At 40.3% G+C, this 25452-nt stretch overlaps 1 protein-coding gene and 2 long non-coding RNA genes across 3 annotated transcripts in view; 2 read left to right on the top strand and 1 right to left on the bottom strand.

The window, feature by feature from the left end:
- LOC117446043 (serine hydrolase-like protein) overlaps positions 1 to 25452 on the top strand; it is a 73856-nt gene that overhangs the window by 27113 nt on the left and 21291 nt on the right. The gene's annotated exons all lie outside the window — the stretch shown is intronic.
- LOC139434657 (uncharacterized) lies at positions 13119 to 14331 on the bottom strand. The gene is made up of 2 exons (XR_011643997.1): positions 13439 to 14331; positions 13119 to 13218 (listed from the first exon to the last, which is right to left on the bottom strand). It is a non-coding gene; the product is annotated as an uncharacterized lncRNA (long non-coding RNA).
- On the top strand, positions 20500 to 22342 carry LOC139434652 (uncharacterized). Its single transcript, XR_011643993.1, has 2 exons — positions 20500 to 20627; positions 21456 to 22342. It is a non-coding gene; the product is annotated as an uncharacterized lncRNA (long non-coding RNA).

Below are 25452 nucleotides of genomic sequence, written 5' to 3'. Positions count from 1 at the left end.
TAATGGTATCAATTGTGGACTTCCTTAATATGAATTGTAAATGCAACATATGTTCTCTGTAGAACACAGATATGACAGTAGCTGCTGAAACTGGTTAATAGCAGTTTTCTGTCAACCTAGTTAAGCATGTTGTTGTTATATCTAGTAAATATATTTTTATTTCATGTTTACTCACAAAACAATATGACATTATTTAGAAACAAGTTTTACTCTCTCTGAACTCTTCAAAACATCTACTTGTCTTTCTCTTTCCTCCCTGTGCCCTGCAGCTGCCGGCTCAAGTTTCCTCTCATCAATCACCGGTGTGTTTGTGCAACACCTCTGTCATGCGTAACCATTTAACAGATTCATTCTGACTGACAAACTCATAACAACCTCCCGTTTACTTTCTACTCTTTCTTCATAAACTTACAAACACAATTAATGTCTACTAATGATATTATAAAAACACTAGGTGGAATAATCCACTATTATGTTCAATTTGAATCAAACTTTAACCTGCTTCATATACTCAGCAAACAGTATTATTACTTTCCCTCAACGTTACTGTATGCAATAAATGCCTTCGAAATATAAGTAAACTTCTCAGTAAATGACAAATACCACGAAATTTACAATGCAATGTTTCTTATTTATTTAAATATCTACGACACATTGATCTATTAATCTTCAATGTTATTCCCTCCTTCTTCAGACCACTCGATTATTCACACACTTGTTTTAAATTCAATGCTCTTTCTTCATGCATTTTAAGAAGAGAGAGAGAAAAAAGAAGGAGGGGGGTGTGGGTACTCTCACAGACACCCCGGCTTGAACAGGCATTCCATGAGGAGGGGGGCTTCCTTGAAACAAGAATGACTTCGTATCTATTTATCTGACTAGGTTAATATGTGTTCACTTGTATTTATTAATACACTGGACAAATCTTGTCGTTACTCTTAATGTCCTTATTCTTATTTATTTGAATGTCCGTGGAGCAACACAGAATATTGAAGAACAGAGGGCAGCTGACCACAAATGAGCTTCCCCTGTTATATAAACATTAATATATTCCTTCTGACTGACAAGCGTTCAAAAACCCTCCTGTTTATCACTTAGGCTACTACTTTTTGTTTTATTCATAACCTAAAAATACAATTGTGATGAATAGCTTGCTCTTTTTCTGATTGAAACAAAGAGTACTCTTCTACAGAATCCGAAAGTGGGGGGAGATTCTTTCACAGACAAATACTGACACCCCGGCTCCGGCTGGAGCTCTCAGCCTTTTCAAGAGAAGGGGGGCTTCTTTCAACAACTAACAACAAACTATTGGTATACCAAAACATTTACCAACATAAAACAAGGTCTTTACGAATCAACAATGACAACCAACAGACAGAACAATCAACAAACAGCAAACATTGTACACAGATATATTAGCTACTGATACGGCGACCAGTTTTACACCTTACTATTGGCTACTTGTTTGACAAGTTTGACACCTTTCTTTTAGATACTAGAGTCCCCCCTAGTTTTACACCTTACTATTGGCTACTTGTTTGACAAGTTTGACACCTTCTCGTTGGACCGCGGCGGATCCTCATAAATTACGGATTCCACCCGCTTCTCATCACAGATTTGTTTATACCCTTGTTGATCTATTCAGTGCACACCATTTTATTTACGTTTTATCTTTACTTTTTAGCTGAGACAATTATTTCTGCCATTTTCACACAATCCTAAAATGTAGTGGTATTTCAAACACATCTATTTGTTGTAACAGGCAGATGCTTACCTTGATTCTGAATTGCCCGGGTTTTTGATTGTGTGAGATGGTTTCTTGTAAAAGCCGTAAACTCAATGTTTTTTGGTGTCCTCTCAGAAAGTCATCGGTGTCCGGACTTCCCGCTCTAGACCATCACGTCACGGGGTCACCAAGCTGTCGGAGTCTACCGGACCAGGTCCGTCCTCCGCGCAGATCGTTTGGATATGGCCAGAGCGGGGTCGCCGTCCGGATCTGCCGATGACCTTTCTTAGTTCTGAGGGAAAAGGAATTGTGTCCTAGACACTATTCTCTGTTAGCTGTACAAAACTAGACTTTGCACTCCAATGGATTGTTTCTTCAAATAAGCACTTTATTACACAGTTCAACAAAGATATATCAATCCATACTACACCATAAAATGCCAGCGCCTTGGACCCCTTCTTGAGTTCCCACCGTGACAAGCTCGTCAGTGTGAGATCCCAGTTGAAGTGAGTCCCGAATCCTGAATATATCTTGTTCTTTATAGTATTTGCTGTGAAGCCCCCACCTTTGGTGCTCTCTGTGCTGCAATCTGCCTTTTCTGCCCAGCAACACCCAGTTTTAGCTAAGGTCAGGCCAGGGCCATACTCCCTTTTCCTAATTACCTGTTTTAACTGGTTTTCTCACAAGACAGTTGCACCTGGTGTGGCTCAGGGCCCCACATACCGTACCATGGTGTTCTGTCCTTGAAGATAACAGGATGTAGCCGGCCAGCAGTAAACTTTAACACGTTATTTTTCCACTCAGACAGCTCAATGTTTTTAGCGTTTCCTATAACAGGATTTACTATATCTTATATTCACAGTTACTTTTTGCCTTATCTTTATCCTTCAGTGGCAAGCCCGGTCACCAGACGCTCACCGACGAGTCCTCCTTCTGGGCCTGGCTCCAGAAAGGGACCCCGGGCTTCCTCCGGGCCGGGTATCCTCACTTCTTGTGTCATCTTTTATGAGGTCTTTTGAACCAATCTTAGTCTGGCCCCTTGCCTGAGACCAATTTGCCATGGGAGACCCTACCAGGAACACAAGGTTCCAGACAACACAGCCCCCAGGTTCATCAGGGCACACAAACCTCTCTACCACGGTAAGGTGCTGGTTCTTCAGATAGCAGGCAATGCTAGCAAAATTGGTTGTAACAACCAAGATAAAATATAGATAATTACGCTGTGCATATACAAATGAAGACCAGTATAAGCATCATAAAGGGCCTCTGATACAATATAGACAGTTGACAATTCAAAAGAGTTCGATATTTCAGCAACTTACCTCTGGAACTAATCGACACGCCGTAATGTAAGTGAATGAGGTCCAACGGCCAAATGACAATATTTGGAACTATTTCGATGTCCATACCCCGGAAGTAGGCGCCGCCATTTTTTACAACGGAGGTCTATGGAAGTGTCGTACTGACAGCGCAGCGTCATACTTCCTGAATGAAAAGTCAACTATAATATTAGTCAAATATGAGGAAGTTAAACTTTAAACATCCATGACTTAAACACTTTATCCAGGATAAAAGCCACATAGCTGCACCTGCAAGGTGAATACAGCTGGTAAAAGAAAAAGTGTTTGAATGCTTACATTAACAGGTTTATGATATCACTGCCCCGTCTAAAACACGAGTGGATCTGACTTTAATTACATTTGACTCGAGTGTTTCGTAAACTTAATGTGTTGCTTAAAATAATACTTCTGCATACAGTAGGCTATGTGACACTGTGAGTGTTGCACGGCCAGATACGGCTCAGCTGACTCAGATAAGGAAATAATTATATGATACATTATGATGTGATATGAATGATAATGAGACACATCGACAGTGGGACAGTGCCGCGGACTGTAGGCAACGTAATGTTACTTTGATCCGGTTACTTATGTTGTGGCAGATATTTAATTAAGCTTTCTTAACATAATAGTATAATAGTTATAATAGTCGGATTGCTCTGAAGATGGGAGGTGATGTTCTATTCATTTTCACGTTCACACAGTCGGTGATTTTGGCTGGCCATCTTTCCTGCAACACACTCCGCACACTGAGCTCTGATTGGTCAGCAGGCGTGGTGCTTTCGCTGAGTTGGGTTGCGTTCCAATAATCCAAAAATCAGCTCCTAAATTCTAACCCTATCTCATATTCCTTGACCTCTGAGTAGACCAGGGGTCGGCAACAGGCGGACCGCGGTCCGGATCCGGACCCAGACGCCGACCTATACGGACCCGGAGCTATAATCAATACATTAATAGGGGATTTTTCGGCTCCTGCCGCTTTTTTAACGCTGATTTGGGTGACTTGTGTAATTCGTGGAGAACCGAAGAGTTTTCGTTTTGGGGGTGGGGGGAGTCCGTCCGGCAGTCTGACTGACGGACAACTTCTCACTTCAAAAAAGAAGAAGAAATCTAGACCGCAAAAATAATTAAACAAGCGAGTACCTGTTTTTCCTGGCCAAGGACAGGTTCCTTGACACAACACGAGCGTAACGTGTCTTCACGTGGTATATGTCTCGTCTGAAAGGAGTGCTGACAGAGAGCACCGGAACGCCGCTCCAGCCCTTAAAATATTGCAATACCCATAAGGGGCCGTACACATGCCGCAGTGTTTGCGTGGCTGTGTCTTTAGTTGTAAGCACAGTGGCGATCTGTTGTTATTAGCATCTGGTTAGCTAGCTATGCTAACAAATTTAAAGCGCTTTTCTACAACCAAGTGGAAGAGAGCTCTCTCCTGAGAGGCTCAAATAACCTCAGCTCAGTGAGGTTAAGGCACACCTTGATATGATCAATATAGTTATTAATGAGACTAAATGAAAAACAGGTATAAAATACTATATGACAGTAATAAAAAAGTTGTTAAAAATAACAAGAATAGAGTTTAAAATGGGAGTGCTTTGTAAAATATCCAAAAAGAAGAATATGCTTACAGTTCTGTTTCATATGGGTGTTGAGAGATGTATCCATCGATCTCTTAATGTTGCTCTCAAAGTGTAACAGATTGATGCTTTTAACTTCAATATTTAAAAAAAAAAAAAATCTTCCCGGGGGAGCATGCCCCCGGACCCCCCCTAGAGGAGGTTAGGTCCCCCCCCCACTTAAATCATGTTCACATGGATAGGATACTAAATACATTTGCACACATCTTGTGTCCATATCTTTCTGTTTTGGTGGTCACGCCACACCGTGCACATGCATGCATACGTGAGTCATGGTGAGATATCTGGATTAAGAGGTTGCTTTTTCTTTGCACAGCATGAAAGAAAGGCCAAATGAATGGGCTGTGATTTCAGTTTTTTTAAGCAGAGGTTGAGTTCAATCATTTGTACGACCCTCGGAGGACGTTGTAAAAATTGAAAGGAAAAAGGTTCCCCACCCCTGCTGTAAATAATAATAAAAACTCTTGATTTTTAACTTAACATCTCTGTCTCCTATTGATCTGAGTATATTATAAAGAATAGCCAGTTAATTGAAGCATTATAGCACAGGCCGTTGTCAGATGGTATATTACGCTGTTTTTTTCTGCTTCGAATAGTTCTCTCTTTTTTCACCATACCTGTGTTTGCATCACTGTAATCAATGAGCACCTGCATGTGTATGAGAATGGCCCTGACACCATTTCAGCCCAGATTTACAAACTCCTGGCAGGACAAGCTCGAGCTCAATTCTTACACTGAATTTAAAAAAAGTGAGTGAGGGACTGCAATATAAGAGGGAAAGAAAGAGAAACTTTGAAACTGTTAAATTGTTATGATGTGTAAAGACTGATATTGTTCTATAATCGTCTGAAACTGTTAAGTCATGATGTGAAACGGTTAACAAAGAAAAAGGGAAACTCAAGCTGCTGCTACACTTTATTTTATTTATCTAAAATTAAGCACTTTTAAGATGCACATATTTTCAAAAGCTATTTTATTTATTTTCTCTATTTTATTTGTAAATGCAGCCCGAGAGGAACATTACACATATCCACAGTATTTACTGTATAGTTCAATGTTAATTGACAATACATATTGTTGTTTATGAATTGCACTTTATTTGATTGGCAGTCAGCTGTTGATTACATGCAGACGTTGATAAAGCTACAGGTCACTTCAATATATATCACACTAATTCATGAAGCAAGTTAGACATTTTGATGTTCCGGACCTTTGCATGGGGAGATTTTCTCTAACTGGACCTCGTTGAATTTTAGTTGAAGACCCCTGGAGTAGACCCTCCAGAAAAACGCGGGCAAAAATCCTTGATTATGTGGGCAAAAATCCTTGATTATGCGGGATAAAATCCTTGATTATGCGATCAAACATGCAGGGTTTTATGTGATTTTATGCGGTGAAATTGCGGGAAGTTGCGAAATATGCGGAAAGTTGCGAAATATGCGGAAAAAATAAATATTGGGCTGTCTTATTTATTTATTCTCTCCCACACACAACCTGCCACTAACGTTAAACCCCTTTACTATTCAATTAAACACATTCAATGTTTAATATTTATTGTAAAAGCAATTGGGCTATTGTAATCACACTCTCTCTCTCACACACACACACACACACACACACACACACACACACACACACACACACACACACACACACACACACACACACACACACACACACACACACACACACACACTTACTTCTCCGCCTCATTCTGTTTTCATTTACTCGTTCGTTATCTGACCAGCTTCAATCTTGTAGGCTACTCACCTCGTTTCTTGTAACCCTCGAAAGGGTTTTGGAGGTTGATGCCTCGGTGAACGTGAGTTGTTTGGCTTTCTTGTCCGCAGCAGCAGAAAGCATTTTCGAATGTTTGAATGAATCAAAGTGGGTCGTCACCGTCGATTTTCTCTTATGCTCCAACACAGAGTTGCACGGGGTGCAGAATAGTTCCCCCCCACTTTCGTGCAAAACATCGGGGTACTGCTGTGCCCGGTCTTTAGCAGAAATGTTCGTCGGTAAATTAGATGGATTAGATTTTTTCATCTTGGGCTGCAGTCGAATAGTCCAAAGATCAGCTCCTAAATTCTAACCCTATCGTCTATTCCTTGACCTCTGAGTGAAACGTCACGGGGTTAAGGGATAGTGGACAGGAGAATTCAAAAGGACTTAGGAGAAGAGACTGCGGTACTTAGAGAATCCGAATGCACTTTCACTATCCGACGTGTTTATGATGCGCCAGCGGACGTCATGAATGTGCGTCTGCTGCTGTGGGGGAACTATGGAAACTACAGTTTTCTATACAGCGGACTACAACATGGATGTTTAATAAGAACGAGGGACTACTGTAAACTCATCTAGAGACTCTAAACCGTGCTCTGATGCTGTTGCTATGCTTTATGAACGTGGACAACAGAGAAACATATTCTTCATGACCAAAGTTGGAATTGAAATAAAAAAGGAAAGTGAAACTTATGCTCGTCACCCTCTCCCTCCGGTCCACATTAATACCAATGATCCCAATACGTATGATTGTATGAACTAAAGATCTTAAAATCAATACAAATGTATTTATTTTAAACGTTAGTCCTTAACATCTATCACCATTCAAACATCTTTTAAAAGTTGAACAAACTCCACACAGCTCAGTAAAGACTGTAACATTTTGACTTTATTTGATAATTTCAGTAAAAACTAACGTTCATATTTCTCTTTTTGATTATAATACTGATGAACGTTCAAAACAAAGCACTTTGGCAACTTACCACCTATGTTTTAAAATGCTTAATAGGCACCGTAACTTTCATGATATCATTTCTCGGTCATAATCGGTTGTTTCCGTGAACGGCCAGACTGTTGAGTGACGGCAAATGCTGCGGCTGCAAGGCATTGTGGGGCAGCATTTTCGCTTTTCCTGTCGGTTAGGGAGGTCCAGTGGTTCCTAAGCTAAAGGAGGTTATAAAGGAAGTTTGAAACCTCCTTTCCTATCATTCTCATCATTCTAGAGAATTCGAACGGCACTTATCATGGCTGCCACTGAGGGACTTCCGGGTCATTTCACTCCTTTAGGAAGATTCCTAAGCTAAATGGACTATTCGACTTCAGCCTTGGTGTTTTCTCTCTCGTGTGAGCTCCACACGTTCACTCGACGGTGTTGTTTACCTTCTGTGATGCGCGAGCTGATGACGTTGCGTCATCATCATCACTTCACGTCAAGACGAGTTAACTTTTTTTTTTAATAATAATAATAATATATCAATTTTATATAGCGCTTTTCTGAACCCAAAGACGCTTTACATTTGGGAGGGAGGGTAGACAAACAAAACAAAAACAAAGACAGAACCAAAAAGAAACAAAACACAACAGAAAAGCAGTCAGGAGGAAGTTGATTGAGATGGGGGGGGGGGGGCTTATGGATAGAGAGTTGAAGAGGTGGGTTTTGAGGCGGGACTGGAACAGGGTGAGGGACTCAGACTCACGGAGGTCTTGGGGGAGGGAGTTCCAGAGCTTCGGGGCTGCCACAGAGAAGGCTCTGTCCCCGAAGCTCCGGAGTTTGGCCTTGGGGATTGAAAGCAAACCGGCTGAGGAGGATCTGAGGGACCGGGGTGGTTGGTAGAGGGTGAGGAGGTCAGTGAGGTAGGGGGGGGCCAGATGGTGCAGGGCTTTGTAAGTGAGGACCAGGAGTTTGTAGCGGATGCGGTGTGAAACGGGGAGCCAGTGGAGTTCTTTGAGGACCGGGGTGATATGATGCCATGATTTGGTGTGGGTGAGGAGTCTGGCGGCTGCGTTCTGGACACGCTGGAGTCTATTGAGGGAGGTGGAGCTGATGCCGTAGAGGAGGGAGTTGCAATAGTCAAGGCGGGAGGAGATGAAGGTGTGAATGAGTCGCTCAGCTGCAGGGCGGGTGAGAGAGGGACGGAGTTTGGCAATATTGCGGAGGTGAAAGAATGAGATTTTTACAATATGACGGATGTGGGGCTCGAGGGAGAGGGTGGGGTCAAATATCACGCCAAGGTTGCGTGCCTGGGTGGAGGGGGAAACAGGGGTGCCATCAATGGTGACTGTCAGGTTGGGGGTTTTGCTGAGGGTGGATTTAGATCCGATGAGGAGGAGTTCAGTTTTATTGCTGTTGAGTTTTAGGAAGTTGTGTTGCATCCAGGATTTTATTGCAGTCAGACAGGATTCCATGTGGGTGAGGGGGGGGTTGTTGGGGAATTTGGTGCTGAGGTAAATCTGGGTGTCGTCGGCATAGCAGTGAAAGTCCAGGTTGTATTGGCGGAGAATCTGACCAACTTTGTGTGGAAAAATGCGGGGATTATGCGGCTTTTTAATAAATATGCGGCCTTTTAAAAATCTGCGCCATTTAGCTGATTATGCGGTAAATTCTGCGATCGCAGAATCGCGTTTTTCTGGAGGGTCAAACGTCACAGGGTTAAGGGATAGTGGATAGGAGAATTCAAAAGGATTTAGGAGAAGAGACCGCGGTACTTTAGAGAATCCGAATGCACTTTCACTATCCAACGTGTTTATGATGTGCCAGCGGACGTCATGAATGTGCGTCTGCTGCTGTGGGGAAACTATGGAAACTACAGTTTTCTATACATCGGACTACAACATGGATGTATAATAAGAACGAGGGACTACTGTAAACTCATCTAGAGACTCTGCACCGTGCTCTGACGCTGTTCTTCATGACCAAAGTTGGAATTGAAATAAAAAAGGAAAGTGAAACTTATGCTCGTCGTCACCCTCTCCCTCCGGTAAATTAATACAAATGATCCCAATACGTATGATTGTATGAACTATGAAAAGATCTAAATGGACTATTGGAACGCAACCCAGATCTCTTATCTTGCATCGGAGCACAGACTAGGTTCCAGGATAAATCACCATGGAGATCTAGCCCGCTAAAAAGTGAACCAGCTTCGTAGTACCGGAAATCCCAGAAGTTATCTTGCTAAACGAAAATCCTGCTTCGTAGTATACCCCCCTGGTTAGCCGCACAGCATAAGTTACCATGGAGATCTAGCCTGCTAAAAAGAGAACCAGCTTCGTAGGAACGGAAACCCAGAGTTTTCCCTGAAGTTAGCCGGCTAAGCGAAAATCCTGCTTCGTAGTATACCCCCCAGATGTTGAGTAAAAGATCTATACAACTAAATCACTACCGTTTGTTATCATAAAAAGAGCTTAGATCCCTCAGTAAAGACAGTCTTTGTTGAGCTCTTGAGTGTCTTTTTGGGTGATTGTGTTTGTAAATACGAACAATCTCTGCTGTGATGTTAAAGTGCACTCAAAGTAGAGAGCATACATACAGTCTACTTTTTGAGTGTGCTGCATCATTTTCTCCCACAAGGCACCAAGTCAAACGATGAGCAGTTAGAAAGAGGTGGTAAAACATGTTGTGTCTGGTTGGCATCTTTCAAAAAAAGGGGACACATACTTTTCTGTAAGGGCTAAACATTTGAAAGTATTGTCATATTTTTGAATATTAACTACTATTCAAAAGTATAGGTGTGTATACATAATGCTGTAGAAGTGTGGATCCGATTCACGGCTTAAGAGTCCTGCAGTCAGGCTAGCAGCTCTGTGTGATTTTACTTTAAGCTAAATGCTAATGTCGGTCTCAAAATGAAAATTCTAACATGCTGATGTTAAGCGTGTATAATGTTTACACTGTTCAACATTTTAGTTTGAGCTTATTAGTAGCGTGCTAACCTTTATATTACAGTGTATGATGCTAGCATTAGCTAATTAGCACTAGACAGTTCAGTCTCAAAAATAAATAAAGGCACACAAAAGGATACACAAATGTAATTCCGGATTTATATATAGGCCTAAATGTCTCCGTCCACACACATATTTTTCAATGCACACACACAAATTTATCATTTTATAAATGTAAAAAAGTTTCACAAACATATTTCTGATCCACACACAAATAGTTACATCAAAAACACATTTGAGTGTTGTTACATTTATATAAAAAACGCTTTCTGTGTGTGAATCTCTCTGCATTTGTGTGTGGATCTTTCTGCATTTGTGTGTGAATCTCTCTGCATTTGTGTGTGGATTTTTGAGACTCCCCTGACACAGCTAGATTCACACACACTCTTTTTAAGAGGCGAGTGTCTTCGGCCAATCAGATGTCTGCTTAATTTTAAGCCAATCACATGCGTGTGCCCCCACGAGGGTATAGAGAGGCGAAGTCCCTCCCTTTCCGGGAGCCTCCATGGGACCCCGGAAGCGTAAAATTATACATTGAAGTCAATGGAGAGAGAAAGGTTATCTTTTGATCCCGTTTGAATTGTGCCACGAATGACACATATGATATTTGTCAATTTAAAAGAATATTTTGCAAGTCAAAAAAATAAAAATGTGTCGTAAAACTGTGAAGTTACACATTTTTTTGTGTGAAACCGCTGAGTGAACTACAGGTCTCTCGTCTCGCACAATACGCGTCACCATCACAAAGACGGCCGTCACGTTAGCACGTTTCACCTGTTTCTTTCAGAATGAGAATAAAAGTATAAAACGAGGTGACTACAAGTCTGGACACGTTGAGAGCTGTACATACACGAAAGGGGAGTTAGTCGGTTCTGTAAGAGCAGCGGGACCGGCTTTACAAGGTTTCGGTGAGTAATATGAGTGCAATGTGTAACGTTAATGTCAGCTAGCTAACATTAGCTAACAAGGTACACTCCCGTGTTTTGTTTTAGTTGCTCTTCAGATTGAAGCGGACAGTTTTATATAGTCTATACTGTATGTGTGATCTCCTTTTACATCTCGTTGTGTCATTTGAGTTTATTTGCTGTGTGTAGATTCAAGGATTTTGGTGACATGAACATGACCATCGCGGAGGCAGCCCAGTTACCATCCTTCTGTCTCCGTGAGGAGGGTGGGTCATATACTGTATCACCCATACTGGCACCAGGTCCAAGGGCAGCTGCACATCACAGACCGGAGTCTGCTACTTTGTTGTGTGGACCACGAAGGAGGCGATCATCATCCTCATCCCCAAAGACCCTGCATGGCATGGAAATCTCCTCCTCCTGGAACAATTCTACACCCAGCATATGCTCCCTGTGTTGGCCAGTAGAGAGGAGGACATTTAAATAAACATACTCTTAACACCCTCAGACTCTGCGTTGTGTTCCGTATGTGTGATGGGGTGTTATGCAGAGGGGAGGAAAACAGGACACAGCAGATTGGGATTGTGGTGGAGACGCTGAGCAGTTATTTCATTGTTGCATGTAATTATTATTATACTGCGTGCTTCTTAGTTATTCCATATTTTGCTGTAACATGGATCTGTATGTAACTCTATATTTACTTGTTATCTACCACACTTCCTTCTACATCATACACCATCATTATAAATGATGTTGTATATAGGATATATATATATTTGTATACATTACATATCTGTAAATTGTATAATTTAATTTTTCGTATTTGGGATTGTTGGAAACGTCTTTTTAATCTCTCTGTCTATAAACACAAACTGAGTAAGATTGACAATAAAGTTGACTTTGAAAAATATATATATTCTTTATGAAAATAGTTGACTGTTGGAGAAATGAATCCAAATGAAACGTTGGACTGAACTACAACTACGCCTTTAAATCTCTACGGACTGTTTTTCAGTGGGATGGCAAGTTCCTATCTTTAAACATTTATTAGTTTTTTCTCAGAACAGATTTGATTGAAGTTAATTGAACTTTGCCGACCATGTAAGGTCATTATTAAAAAGGTACAATCAATTTGTTTAGGGTTGACTAAAATAATGATAAACATTTCATCTGGATAATTTACTGACAGAATAAGAAACTCAATGATGCTCTACTCACCTGTTCCTTTTTATAAAGTGAAACAGTTGAAACGATAGATTTTTAGTAAACTTAAAAACAACCTTCTCCAAAAGCTATCAAGGAATATACCGAATACTTGTTTTAGAACTTTATTACATATTATTTGTATATAGTTTGAATGATCCATAATTGACAGAAGCTTGTGTTTACACTGACCTGTCACTCATATATTAATGTCTTTGTAACTTCTTTAAACCACTACCTCACTAATTTCTTTCATTCATCACGGTTCAGTAAACTAAGTGATACATGAACCAGTTTAATCATTATAATAACGTAGGATTGCAACTCTTTGAAACTGTAGGTGGCTCTTAAAAGAGCCGTTGTGTTTGGGTGTGCTGGTCTCAGGTCAGTCTAAGCCCTCTCGCGGATGCAGCGGGCCAGCTGGATGTCCTTGGGCATGATGGCGACCCTCTTTGCTTGGTTCATCTTACTGGGGGGGCAGCTACATGGATGTCGGTGCAGTCCACAGTCATTGTGCAGTTGAAGGCAGAATGGATGAAGGCAGAATGAATGTATTATTGACTCCGAATGAAGCACAACTTCATGTCATACAATACATTGACTTTATTTGTAATTGTGTGAAAACATATGAGCATTGATTAGCAAGCAGGACCTGCAGGAACAGAGCACGGTGATGGATGGAGCTGAGAAGAGAGAAGAATAAAGAAAACAGATCAACTTCATTTTCGGATATTAAAAATACAATTTCAAAACAAGTTGCCGCTCCTACAGTTTTCTAGTGTGTAAAGATGATTTCACTTGACCTATGCAACATATCACACTCAATACATGTGTGTCTCTGGGGGGTGCATCGTGCCGTTGATGTATATAAATAATATACCATAACCAAATACTATTACGTACAGTGGAAATCAGGTTGCCAGGGCAGGTCAGTGTGCATGTTCCTCAGGGTCTCAGCAGTTACAGGTGAGGGAAAGGAAATAAAAGAGAAAAAGGTCAGTAACAACACTTTAAAGTAACAACACTTTGAATAATTACCTCTTCTAATCATTTTCTCTCAGTAATCACTCAACTACTGTCTTTCCAACAAACAGATTGACTCACCCTTACTGTCATCACAATGAAACACGTCCAGAAGAATCTGTCATGCAAAGCTCCCTGCCTGCCTTCGACTCTCCCTGACTGCTTCCTTAGCACCCGGTGGATGGCGCAGTATAGGCTACTCTTCAAATGTTTCACGAAATACTTACCATCTACTCTTACTCTTACTTCATGTAATAAAATAATAACTTCATGGTAAGGCTACTAAAAATGACAAGGCTAAGTAATGTAATGCTAACTAACGTGCTCGCTACTCGTCGCTACTAGCTAGGTAGCTAACTTGACTATATGTTCCATGCACAACATGTGTATTACCTGATATGTCTGAATCCGGCGACTCCTGGTCCTTTCATCAGACGGCAATCGATAGAACGAGCAAGTGGTTTGATCACTTATGTGATTACAACCTGGTACAAAGCACACAGGCATCTTGTAAAAGTGCATTTATTTTTAGCAATCTCTTATTTATTGGAGGGAATAAATCGGTTATGAGATCTTCTTCTTCGCTTTAATTACGAGTCGCAACCACTTGGAGCATTATCGCCTGTGACATCACTTACGCGAGCCAGAATGGGTTTTGGGATTTGTAGTCTTTGTAGTCGCGTATTTTTCATAGTCTTATATTTCAACAGTTTTACGACAAAATGTGACTTTTTTGATATGGAACTTATTGTTTAAGATTGAGAAACATCATATGTGTAGTTCGTGGCACAATTCAAACGGGATCAAAAGATACGTGTTCTCTCTCCATTGAATTCAATGTTAATTTTTCGCTTCCGGGGTCCCATGGGCCGGAAGTAGATGGGCGTGACTTCGCCTCTCTATGCCTAATGCGTTTCCAACGTAGTGTAACATCTACGCGGTTTGCGGAGTCTGGGGGTGTGAAAGTTCAGAGTTCATCTCCATCAACATGGCTTCTGGAAGTGGCGCTCCCGCTAACAGTGTAAGTGAAGTATAATACTTTCACATCTTGTCGTTAGTCATGCAATAATCTCGAACTATACAATATTACGTTTACTTAATTATGAAGCAATATTTGGAACTTGTTTAGTAGGTTTAATTGTGATGTAGCTAATAAGCTAACATTAGCTAGCGCTGTTAAGTCTGTCGAAAGTTTCTGTATGCTAAATTGGCTGTATTGCTATCAAGTATTATCTTTAAATGAAGTTGACGTTATTGAAAATAACTGTTTGACAGGGTCTATCCAGGGCTCGAAATTAACTTTTTTCCTCAGTGTCCCACAACTGTCCCGAATTATACTTTGTATTGTCCCGGATATAACCAGCAGTGTCCCAAATTTAAATTTGTATCGTCGCCCCCCAATTATGCAGAATACATATAATTTGATACTTTTTTGTCACTTAATCATCACAGCATAGACTCTGGTCCACCATGTAAGTTTAAAATACTTATTCTTTTAAACATATGAATATTAGTCTGATCTGTTGCCTCTCCTAGAGTAGAAGGGAAGAGAGTTGTTTTAAGACATGTTTTTCGATTGTTTCTCAATATCCAGACTAATTTATCATTGTCATGTCAACATTGAAGAATTCTGATTTGTATTTTTCAATTCAATATGGTATGGCTGTATGGTCTCTGTGTTTTATGATCGGAACCCTCTATCTGGCAATAAAAGTGGTAAGAATGATAATAAAAAAACAGAAGTTCCATAATACAGTTTAATAAATGTATCTATTTCAGTTCTAATTACAAGTTATCCTCACAAGTCAGTAGTACTATTAGGAATATAAATTGATCTTCTATCTTCATTCATGAATGTCAATCATCTTGCTCTCACTCATTCACCCACCCCACCCCACACAAAAACAACTGGAACATTACTCTCTCTTAACATGACACATTATTCTCATACCAGAGTTGATTGACAAACTAAAATTACCTTGCGACCCCCTTTCTAATCGTCACCCAATCGGACTGACGTTCTTGACCCAAAAAAACTAAAACACTAAAAAAAGATGAAAAGCTAAATGATTAGCTAAATGCCTTACGTTTTTGCAGCTAAAGATTCTAGCCTGGTCACTGACTGGCTGACAAAGAAAATACAAAAATAATCGGCTACACCTCTTATTCTGATCATCTGTATTTCACATCATTTTCACAAACTTCAAAAGAACATGACACCGCATTTTAGGATGTTTGTATGCATTGTAAGGCACACTTGACACTTCCGTTGCTAGCGTTAGTTAGCGCTAGCTAACATGTAAGGGATAATGTGCTGCGACGCGGTCATTATGGGGAAAAGAACACCGACAGGCTGATCAGGAGCCCGACGCGAAAAATATCCCTCAAACAGCGGAGAAGTAACGGGCAGAAACCCTCCTTTTTACGCAGCGGTCCAGACATATACATCAAATGGCAAAACATACAGTGTGCAGTTACTTTGGCATCAGGGCAGGGATATCGAGATACTTTCCAAGGTTTGACATCATGAATTGTGCTACTTTTAAAGCAAGCAGCGATGTTTTCAAATCTGTAATCAGAAAGCTCCTCAAAAACGCTATCGAAGCAGTTCCTGCCGTTGCTACGTTAGTTCAAACAGTAACATCGGACTATTTTTCTTCGCGGATTTAAATCAATACATACAACTATTTTTTAAATCAATAAAATCATTTTCTAAATCCATAAAAGCATTTCAATTAATATTGGGAGTCATAACGTTACTTTGTTGAGAATGTGGCCATGTAATAAGCGGGATAATGTGCAGCGACTTGGTCATTATGGGGAAAAGAACACCTTCATGCCGATCTAGATCCCTCCGCTTCGCGTCAGGCTCCTGATCAGCCTGTCGGTGTTCTTTTCCCCATAATGACCGCGTCGCAGCACATTATCCCTTACTTATTACATGGCTTAGTTGAATACTCGATTCTGATTGGTCAATTCAGAACACGTGACACGTTGTTAATACCGAACAGACAGACCGCTGTCAAGGACTTATTGACCGTTGTTAAGGACGCTCACATCTTCAGAAAGAACAAGACAAGAAAAACAGCGGAGAAGTAACGGGGCAGAAACCCTCCTTTTTACGCAGCGGTCCAGACATAGACATCAAACGGCGACACATATTCACTTGCCAGTTACTTTGTCATTAGGGCAGGGATATCTAGATACTTTCCAAGGTTTGACATCATGAATTGTGCTACTTTTAAAGCAAGGAGCGATGTTTTCAAATCTGTAATCAAAAAGCTCCTCAAAAACGCAAGCAGGTCCTACCGTTGGCTTTTCAAACTGACAAGAGACGCTCTAACTGTTTTTCAAATGTAACAGTTTGAAAAGCAAGCAAACTGTTTGATTGTCTTTAGTTTTCCGCTGTCGTGTGATAGCAACATGGAGGATTTTAACATTCATTTTAATATATTTGGAGAGCACAGTAATTTGGAGTAATAGTTAGTGGCTGATGAGTCCCCAGTGAAGAAAAGAAAAAGACAAGAGGGACAAGAAAACAGCGGAGAAGTAACGGGGTTGTCGACCCTCCGCTTCGCGTCGGGCCGAACCACGCCCCTTAGCTGTGATATAATGAGCATATACCACCGCCTGTCGTGAGCAAGCGGCAAACTCTGGGGAAGAGCCGGGAAGCCAATACGGAAGTGCCACACACTGCAGTTCATATATTGGCCGATAGGCGATGGCTGCAGAAAGGAGCAATTTCCATAGACCCCCATGTTAAAATGCCCAACTTTACAGCGGAAAAAAACATGTTTCTCTCCCTGGCTCCATACATTTTATTATCGATATAGTTAGATTCCACCTTCATGATTATGGATCTGTGAGTGAATTGTTTTCTAACGCGACCCTTTTATTTATATTAGGTCTTAAAGTTTGTGCATCCATTAGGGCGTGGTCACTTTGATTGACAGATACGTGCCTCACTGTCAGCTAACAGCAACTTGTCCACTCTGCTAGGCTACAACCATAGAGGCTACAACCATAGAGGCTACAACGTTAGTTAGTCATAGTACTGTACTTGACCCTTTAGCTTTAGCCGTGTTCGTGGTGATATACCAGACAATTAAGATGTCGTGCTGTGCGCTTGAATGTACTAACAGAACTTCCAAGAAGTCTACTCACAGCTTTTTTCGGTGAGTAAAATGATAATATTATACATGTTAACCCCGTTAGCAGGTGTTTGTGTGCTTGTTAGCTTAGCTTGTTATGTAGCTAGCTAAGGACGTAACCCTTTATGCATGTGTATATATATATACAGTTTAGTTTATGATTCAGCCTTGGGTAAGACTTTTATAGTCCAGTGTGCGAAAAAGTACACGTCCCACCGTCCGGGACGTGTTATTTACAATATCGGACAAGTAGATCTTTCAATTGACTTGTCCGGCGGACAAGTGACGTTTTTCGCCCCGATTTATTGACAAATTATTGATACATTCAGTTTACAAAAGGCAGAACTCATTCGCAAATTGTCCGTGTCCGCCATTGTTCGTTTATAAATGTTAGTTTCGGTTCTGCTTGTCGATTCCTAAGGAAATGCATCTCGCCGCTTTCTGTACAGTTAGACGGGGGCGGGGCGGGAAGTGTAGCACCGTGGCAGGGTTGGGAAGCAAAACTCGGTTCCGAGTAGGAACAAATAACAATTGTCCGGTACCGGGATTAATAAGAGTTGTGAGGACAGGAGGCCGAGCCCCGCGGACTGCAGCTCTCTCTCTATGCTCCGTATCAGCTGATCGCTGCATGGTGCAGCTCAGCGTCTCTCTCTCTCTCTTTCTACACACAGCGGATCTGCTGCCCGTTAACAGCCTCATCTTTGTCAAACGTTCTTATGTTCTCTCTCTAACACGTAATGAAGGTTATTAAGCGTTTTAGCTCCTGTGTTGTTAATATTGACCACCATTTCCTTTATGAAGTGAAGCAGCCTCCCTGTCTGTGTCCTCGCGCTGTCCTCACATCCCCGGACCCCCAGGCTCGGAGGAGCACAGGGATGTCAGTATTGTTTATGAAGCAGGGTATAGAAAGTACATTATTGAAATGCTATTTATACTATTTATTAACTTTTACAAACAGTGAGTAGCTGGGCAGCTGCAGCATGTGTATTGCAGGACATGTGTAAGCGTGCAAGTGTCTTTGAGTTGTAGAAAAGCGCTAGGCCTATAGGCTATAAATATAATAATAATAATAATAACTTTATTTGTATAGCACCTTTCATACAGGGGATTGCAGTTCAAAGTGCTTTACATCAGTAAAAAACAAGACATAAAATCAGTGTAAAACAAGCAGCAAGAGCAAAGCATAAAGTGGGATAAAATAATTAAAAATAAAAACATGGGGAATAAAACAGAGAAATAGTGCAATGTCAATCACAGAGAATAGTGCAGTATAATAGTGTAAAATCAGTCAAATGCTTTGGTAAAGATAGGTTTTAAGCTGCCTTTTAAAAATGCCTAATGTATTGGCTTCCCTAATATTGTTGGGTAACATGTTCCACAGTTTTGGGGCGTAGTTTACAAAGGCTGCATCACCGATCTTCTTTTATGACTCTTTCTGGTGACCTCTAATAGACCTGCATCTGATGATCGCAGTGTTCTGGCAGGTGTGTAGTTCATTAGAGAGTCAGCAATGTAGCTGGGTCCTTGTCCATTTTTAGAGCCTTGTATATGAGGAGAAGTACCTTAAAATCAATTCTAAAAGTTACAGGAAGCCAGTGTAGAGTAGCTAAGACAGGACTAACGTGTTCCCTCCTTTTGGTATTAGTCAGTAGTCTAGCTGCAGAGTTTTGAATGAGCTGGAGTCTTTGTACATTCTCAAACTGCACCACTTAGAACTAACTAAACAATGCAGAGATTATTTTTATATAATTGTATTCAATAACCGTAAGAAATTCAACAGTATGAAGTGATTTGTAAATAGGAATACAGATTTGACTTAATGTTTTCATAAATATATTTTTCTCCCAGTTTGTCATGGGACTGATTTACCCTCTCAAAGAACCGGAATCGAGAACCGAAAATAACCAGAATCGAAAAGCAGAACCGGAATCGTTAAAATCCAAACGATACCCAACCCTATGTGTGATGCAGTAAAATGTTACCGCTCACTTACGTTAGCGGTGTTGTAAAAACTGTGGGAAAATGTAAAAAATACGATGAGGAAGAAGATTCCAGTGGCCCCAATTTTTGTCAATTCTGGACAAGTGAAAAATGTATTCGGACAAGTAAATTGCCAAACTCACTTGTCCATGGACAAGTACTCTCTAAAAACTTTTTCTCACACTGTAGTCTATGGCTATGACGCCCATAATGCTAAATGGGAGCAAATGTTAAAAGTGGACCCAATTATCCCAGTGGTGGCCGCCGGAGTCCGCCGCCGAAGCTAACCGGAGCCGTAGCTAGCCCTTTGCGGCTCCGTTAGCTTCGGCCAGCGGCGGAGCCCGGCGTTATAACTGGAGATCAAGGAATGCAGCGAAACGCGGACTTGGTTCGCCTGCAGCCCGCTATAGTATTAGCTAAAGAAATGATGTTGAACAAGGCTTATTAAGCTGAACATCGCCACAATTGTTCTGCTATGTATCGGTACTTATTTTATTTTATTAACGTGTGAATAACAAGCATTAAGAATAACAACAAATAGCTATTTATCTTGCATATTATCTCGTTTGATTATGAATGTAACGTTTATATAGTGGAACTACACTGTTTTATCAAAACCAAAGTGCCACGCAGTAACTTGGTAGGCCCATGCATGTATTTCAGCAGGAAATGTGCAACCTAGATTACATTTACCAACACAGACTATATAGAAATATTTGTAAAAGTTGTTCATGCGTTACTAAGTGAATATGGCATTAACCCTCCTGTTGTCTTTGGGTCGGTTTTCATGTATTTTTGAATAAAGGTTTCCTTTCGGTGATCCAGACAGGCTGGACCAGTGGGTGCTGAACATCCGGAGGAATACATGGACCCCCAACGTTTCTTCTCGCCTGTGCAGTGCACACTTTGAGAGTCATCCCTTCAGCACGGACTCATGGGTACAGATCCTTTTTTAAAAACAAAATAACTTGGTTCCATTTGTGAGTGTAAATTGTTGTTACTAATTAAATACATGTTATACATCATACAATGCTAAATAATTGTTATGGCACAGCTTGCACATCAGTGATGAGTAATGTTCTTTTTATTAAAGGCCAAATTAAGATTTTGCCAGTTAAGTAAAGAAAAATAGAAATCGATTTGTTTGCAAACCATCACATTTCTCTTCAATTTATGCAAAGACTCTTTATCATAGATAGAGAATTGCCATTTCCCCCCACATACTCTATGTTAAAAACAGATGAATTATATTACCTTTTTTTTACATTATTTTAATAGCAACATTCATTCATCTGTTGTCATCTTATAACTTATTTATCTTAACAGCTATCACTGTAAAAAAAAAATGATTTAATTTAATTTTACTATACAATATTTATCTTTACATTCTGTTCTTGCATATGTCTTATTATATTTACGTGTATATAGATTTCTGCCTGCACTAATTTATTATTCTTAATTTAATTTTGAATTTCTTTTATTGTTTTATGTCTTATATAACTGTTGCATTGTTGGAGGAGCTCGGGACAGATGATTTTCATTGCCATTCCCACACTGTAGCCTATGTGCTATGACATAAATCCTTTGAATCTGAATCTTGGAAACACGTAATTGTTGAATGGATTAACTGCATAGTTAACATGTTGGCCCTCTATTGTCTTTTATAATGCACTCTTACATTTAAAACAACATTATTCAAAAGAAAGTTGAATATCTACAGACCTCAAAAAGTTATTTTATGTGTTTTTGTTTATTATTTTTATTAGGGAAGGAGATGCCTGAAAAACACTGCAGTGCCCACCATTTTCTATTTCACCAATGGCAAAGAACAACAGCCTGGAAGGAGAAGCAGGTGAGTAGCAATGACGAGGTAAGTGACACTCCTAGTTCGACTGTTAATAGCAATGAGGAGGTTGCAGATGTAGACCATGGTAGTGGTGAAAACAGTCTTGCTGCTGATCAGAGCAATATCATTATGATACAAGGCATGCCTGAAGAAGCCTTTGTTGTTCCACATGTGGAGCATAATGACATTCCAACAGTCAATGCTTGTGAGGAGGGTGTTGGTTTGGGCAGCAGCAGCCAACAAACAAAACAAATTGGAAAACAGGCAGACTCCGCCTCTGTTCACTCTTACACTTGGGCTTTAAACTAAGACGGGTCATACTGAATAGTTTGTGCACACATTTCTAACATGTGATCTTTCTTTCATGTAGGACGCTTGAGGGAAGTTGCAACGCCTCGGCCAATGGGATGTCTTCTCCACGTGAAAGAGATTGAAGGCATAATTTATAACTTGAGACAATTTTCCAAAAGTTATGACTTGTATTGGCTTAGATAGTAATGGATTACATCGAACACGAATCAAGATTGTATAGAAAAAAATGAAAGTGTAATCCTTAGTTACATAGGAAGAGATGTAATCGGATTAGTTTTACTTTTTTTAATAATAGGGAAACTCAGGATTACAATCTTATTCAAAACCTAAAAAGAGCAGATAGTGGTTGTTGTAAAATTATCAAATGGTATCTCTTCTCTGGAAGCCGTACTGTTCTGGAGGATAATACTTTAATTGTGAATCTCTACACCTACTGCCTGAATCTGCTTTATGGTATTATATTATACATTTTAAGTAAAAAAAATCATATTCATATTTCTTCTCTCCTGTGTTTATTTGCATTACATTTGATATTGAAATAATCCAAAACAAAAAGAAAGTTATCAGGTTACATTACTTTTATATCTTGATACTCACATGAAGTTACTGGTTGTGTTTTTGGCAAGTAGCCCTCCCAAGCCTGTGCATAAGTTATATCATTTTAATTACTGATACAGTTGTTGCACATCTTTAATTTATTTTGTAGTGTACTTAAAGGGATAGTGGAAATTGAACCCCAAATAGTTTCGTTTTAACTTATATACAAGCATAATTACGTACCAAAACAATCACACCTGATTAAAAAAATATAATAATTGCCTTACGCATGTTAGAAGCACTTTATTGCAGCTTCCCCGAACTTTTTTAATGAGCGAGTCAGCCAAACCGGAAGTGAGGAAAACTCAGGAAGACGAAACAATAACAAACCATGGCGTCTATGCAGAATGAACGTGGAAGGGCAAATATACCAGACAAAGAAGAAGGATTGTACGAGGTATCCAGTGATGATAGCGAGTCAGAAACATCCTCTCGGCTTTCCTGCGAAAATGTAGTTTTAGGAACTGAATCTGAATCCGGTTCAGTAAGCGACGATGGTGAGAATATTGAGCCAGACGATGGACCATTACGTCCTTATTTGTTCGAGCCCGAGGTGATGGAGTTAGTTCACGGCATGGGCAATGGCGAGGATGACCAGGACCAGGCGCCAGATGATGCACCCCTACGCACAAATAATCTTGACTGGTAGGTCCCTAAGCATAGCTCACGCTAGGCGCTATATTATATATTGCAAAAGTTGGCATGCATGCACTGTAGGCCTATGGCTATGCCCGAGGATGACGGCATGTAGGGTACATTTCATAACATACCAGGGTCAGGTTCACATAAATTATCTTGTCACATTTATTATTGTATATGTAACAGCCTTATGGGCATTAATTACATGAATACATGTAAATGAATTGTATACTAGCATGATATACAGCTAGAGCCAATCGGTCTTTTGACGTAGTATGGTCCTAATCCTAGGCTAGCCAGGCTGCCTGTCAAGTGTAGGCTGTACTCACAGTACTGTTAGTCTATCATGTCTATATGATGACTGTAGTGTACACATTCGACACTGTGTACCGGATTATCGGATGACGAGGCCTCCGGTCGCCTAATCGACAGGCAATAAATGGCGGTGTACACAATGGTACAAGCTAATGATGCATTAAATCAGCCAGAAAACATAATAAAAATACTCGTGCCTCGTCCAATGTTTGTGCCCGTCTTCCTTTGTTTTCGTCATCACCCGAAGACCAGTCAGGACTCCCTGGAAGAAGAGATCTTGTATCTCAATGGGACATTCCTGGATAAATAAAGGATAAAAAAAAAAATTCCCGAAGTATTTCGTTTCATTGAGAGGGCGTGGTCGGGAGCAGTAAAATTGAAAATAAAATGAAACTAGGCGCATGAAATTAAAAAAAATGGTTTATTATGCTTATTTTTAATAAAAATACATAAGTTAAACCCAAAATTCGCGGATTTCCACTATCCCTTTAAGTCATACAATGATTCGAAACCTTTACTTTTCATAAAATGCAAGATGTAACTTTCAATGTGGCTTGTGTATTTATCACATTTTCAATGTAAATAGATCTGATTAAATAAAGAGTAAAAGCACAATCTTAAATGTTGACAGTTATCATTTTCCTATGCTTATTGTTAATGTAGTGGTGTTATGAACAAAATGTTGTCCTAAAGGAAATTAAGATGTTTTTTATTTGTTGACAAAAGATTTAAAGTAGATGCTCACAACATGTGGGAACATTTATAGAGAAAAAACGTTCTATTGTAAAACAAATATTTATCTGCATACTGAACAATTTAGAAACTCTCTAAAAGGTATTATCTTCTGTGACGGTACGACCCTGTAGGGATTGTGGGCAAGGCCGGATTAGTACCTCCAGGGGCCCCTGGGCACTGAGCGCTCATGGCCCCCCCCCCAACCCACGTACCAACAAGTAACACCACGCCTACCCAATCCTACCAACATGACCAATATTTAGAATTTTCAGTCAATCTGGCATGTCAAATCGCACACCTATTTGTCAAAAGCAGGGTCCTGAGAGACACAGGGAACTTCCGATGAACTCGAACCTTCACCCTGCTCTGTGACGTCCTCGTCAGGCTCGTCTTCATCTTTTTCCTCCTCTTCTACCCGCTGCTGCGTTAGCATGCTAGGTTCAAGGCTAACATTGCTCGCTAGCTCAACAACATCCTCCATGACCGCCACCACTGTTCCTTGTGGTTGTTGCTGGCCTATTTCGTCACTTTTTGCTTTTTTGAAAAAGCAATTTATTGTTGGCAAATTTTTTAATGCAGCCGCCACTCTCTCTTCTTTTTCTTTCTTTTCGCAGCCCCGCTGGGCGTTTGGCTACCAGCACCATCCATGATTTCTGCTCACGTGACAAAATGTGACATGAGTGAGGGTGGGGCTGTGAGTCGGCTATACACCGCCGCCGCGTAGTAATAAAGTTGAGCGCATACATAGTGAGACCTACAGTACAGAGACGGTTTAGAAAATATATTAATTTGACCCTATAGAAAAGCTATGTTATTTATAGTGAAGAGTGAGTGTCATTTAAAACAATCTATGATGAGTGAAGTTGTGCCCGGGAAAAAAAAGAAAAAAAAATACTTTTTTTTTTAAATCTTGTCACTGAGGGCCCTCTTTGCTCAAGGGCCCCTGGGCACTTGCCCAGGTTGCCCATATGGTTAATCCGGCCTTGATTGTGGGTATTGCACTTCATAATTACATTCTATGGTATGCTTATGACATTGATGCCAACATACATGGGACTAGGGGAGACCTTCCTGTTGTTTGCATTGTCACTGACAAATGACAGTGTAGTATTCATTGTCAAGATTTTGTGTTTTTAAACTTGGGACTCTTTTCAGACTGCTCCGGCTTGGGAAAAGATTTGAGCCTTAATGTGTAATGTTTTCTGTATTGTATGGTAAGCTTATCCTTTCATTTGATAGTCCCATTTGGATGTGATAGCTAACATTTTCAGTAAGCAGTAGACAAAAGAAGTGAAAATATGAATGTAATTTATTTTCAA

Source organism: Pseudochaenichthys georgianus, chromosome 1, assembly GCF_902827115.2.
Source record: "Pseudochaenichthys georgianus chromosome 1, fPseGeo1.2, whole genome shotgun sequence".
NCBI lineage: Eukaryota > Metazoa > Chordata > Actinopteri > Perciformes > Channichthyidae > Pseudochaenichthys > Pseudochaenichthys georgianus.
Note: the sequence above shows the minus strand (reverse complement) of the source record. Positions and strands in the feature narration are given on the sequence as shown.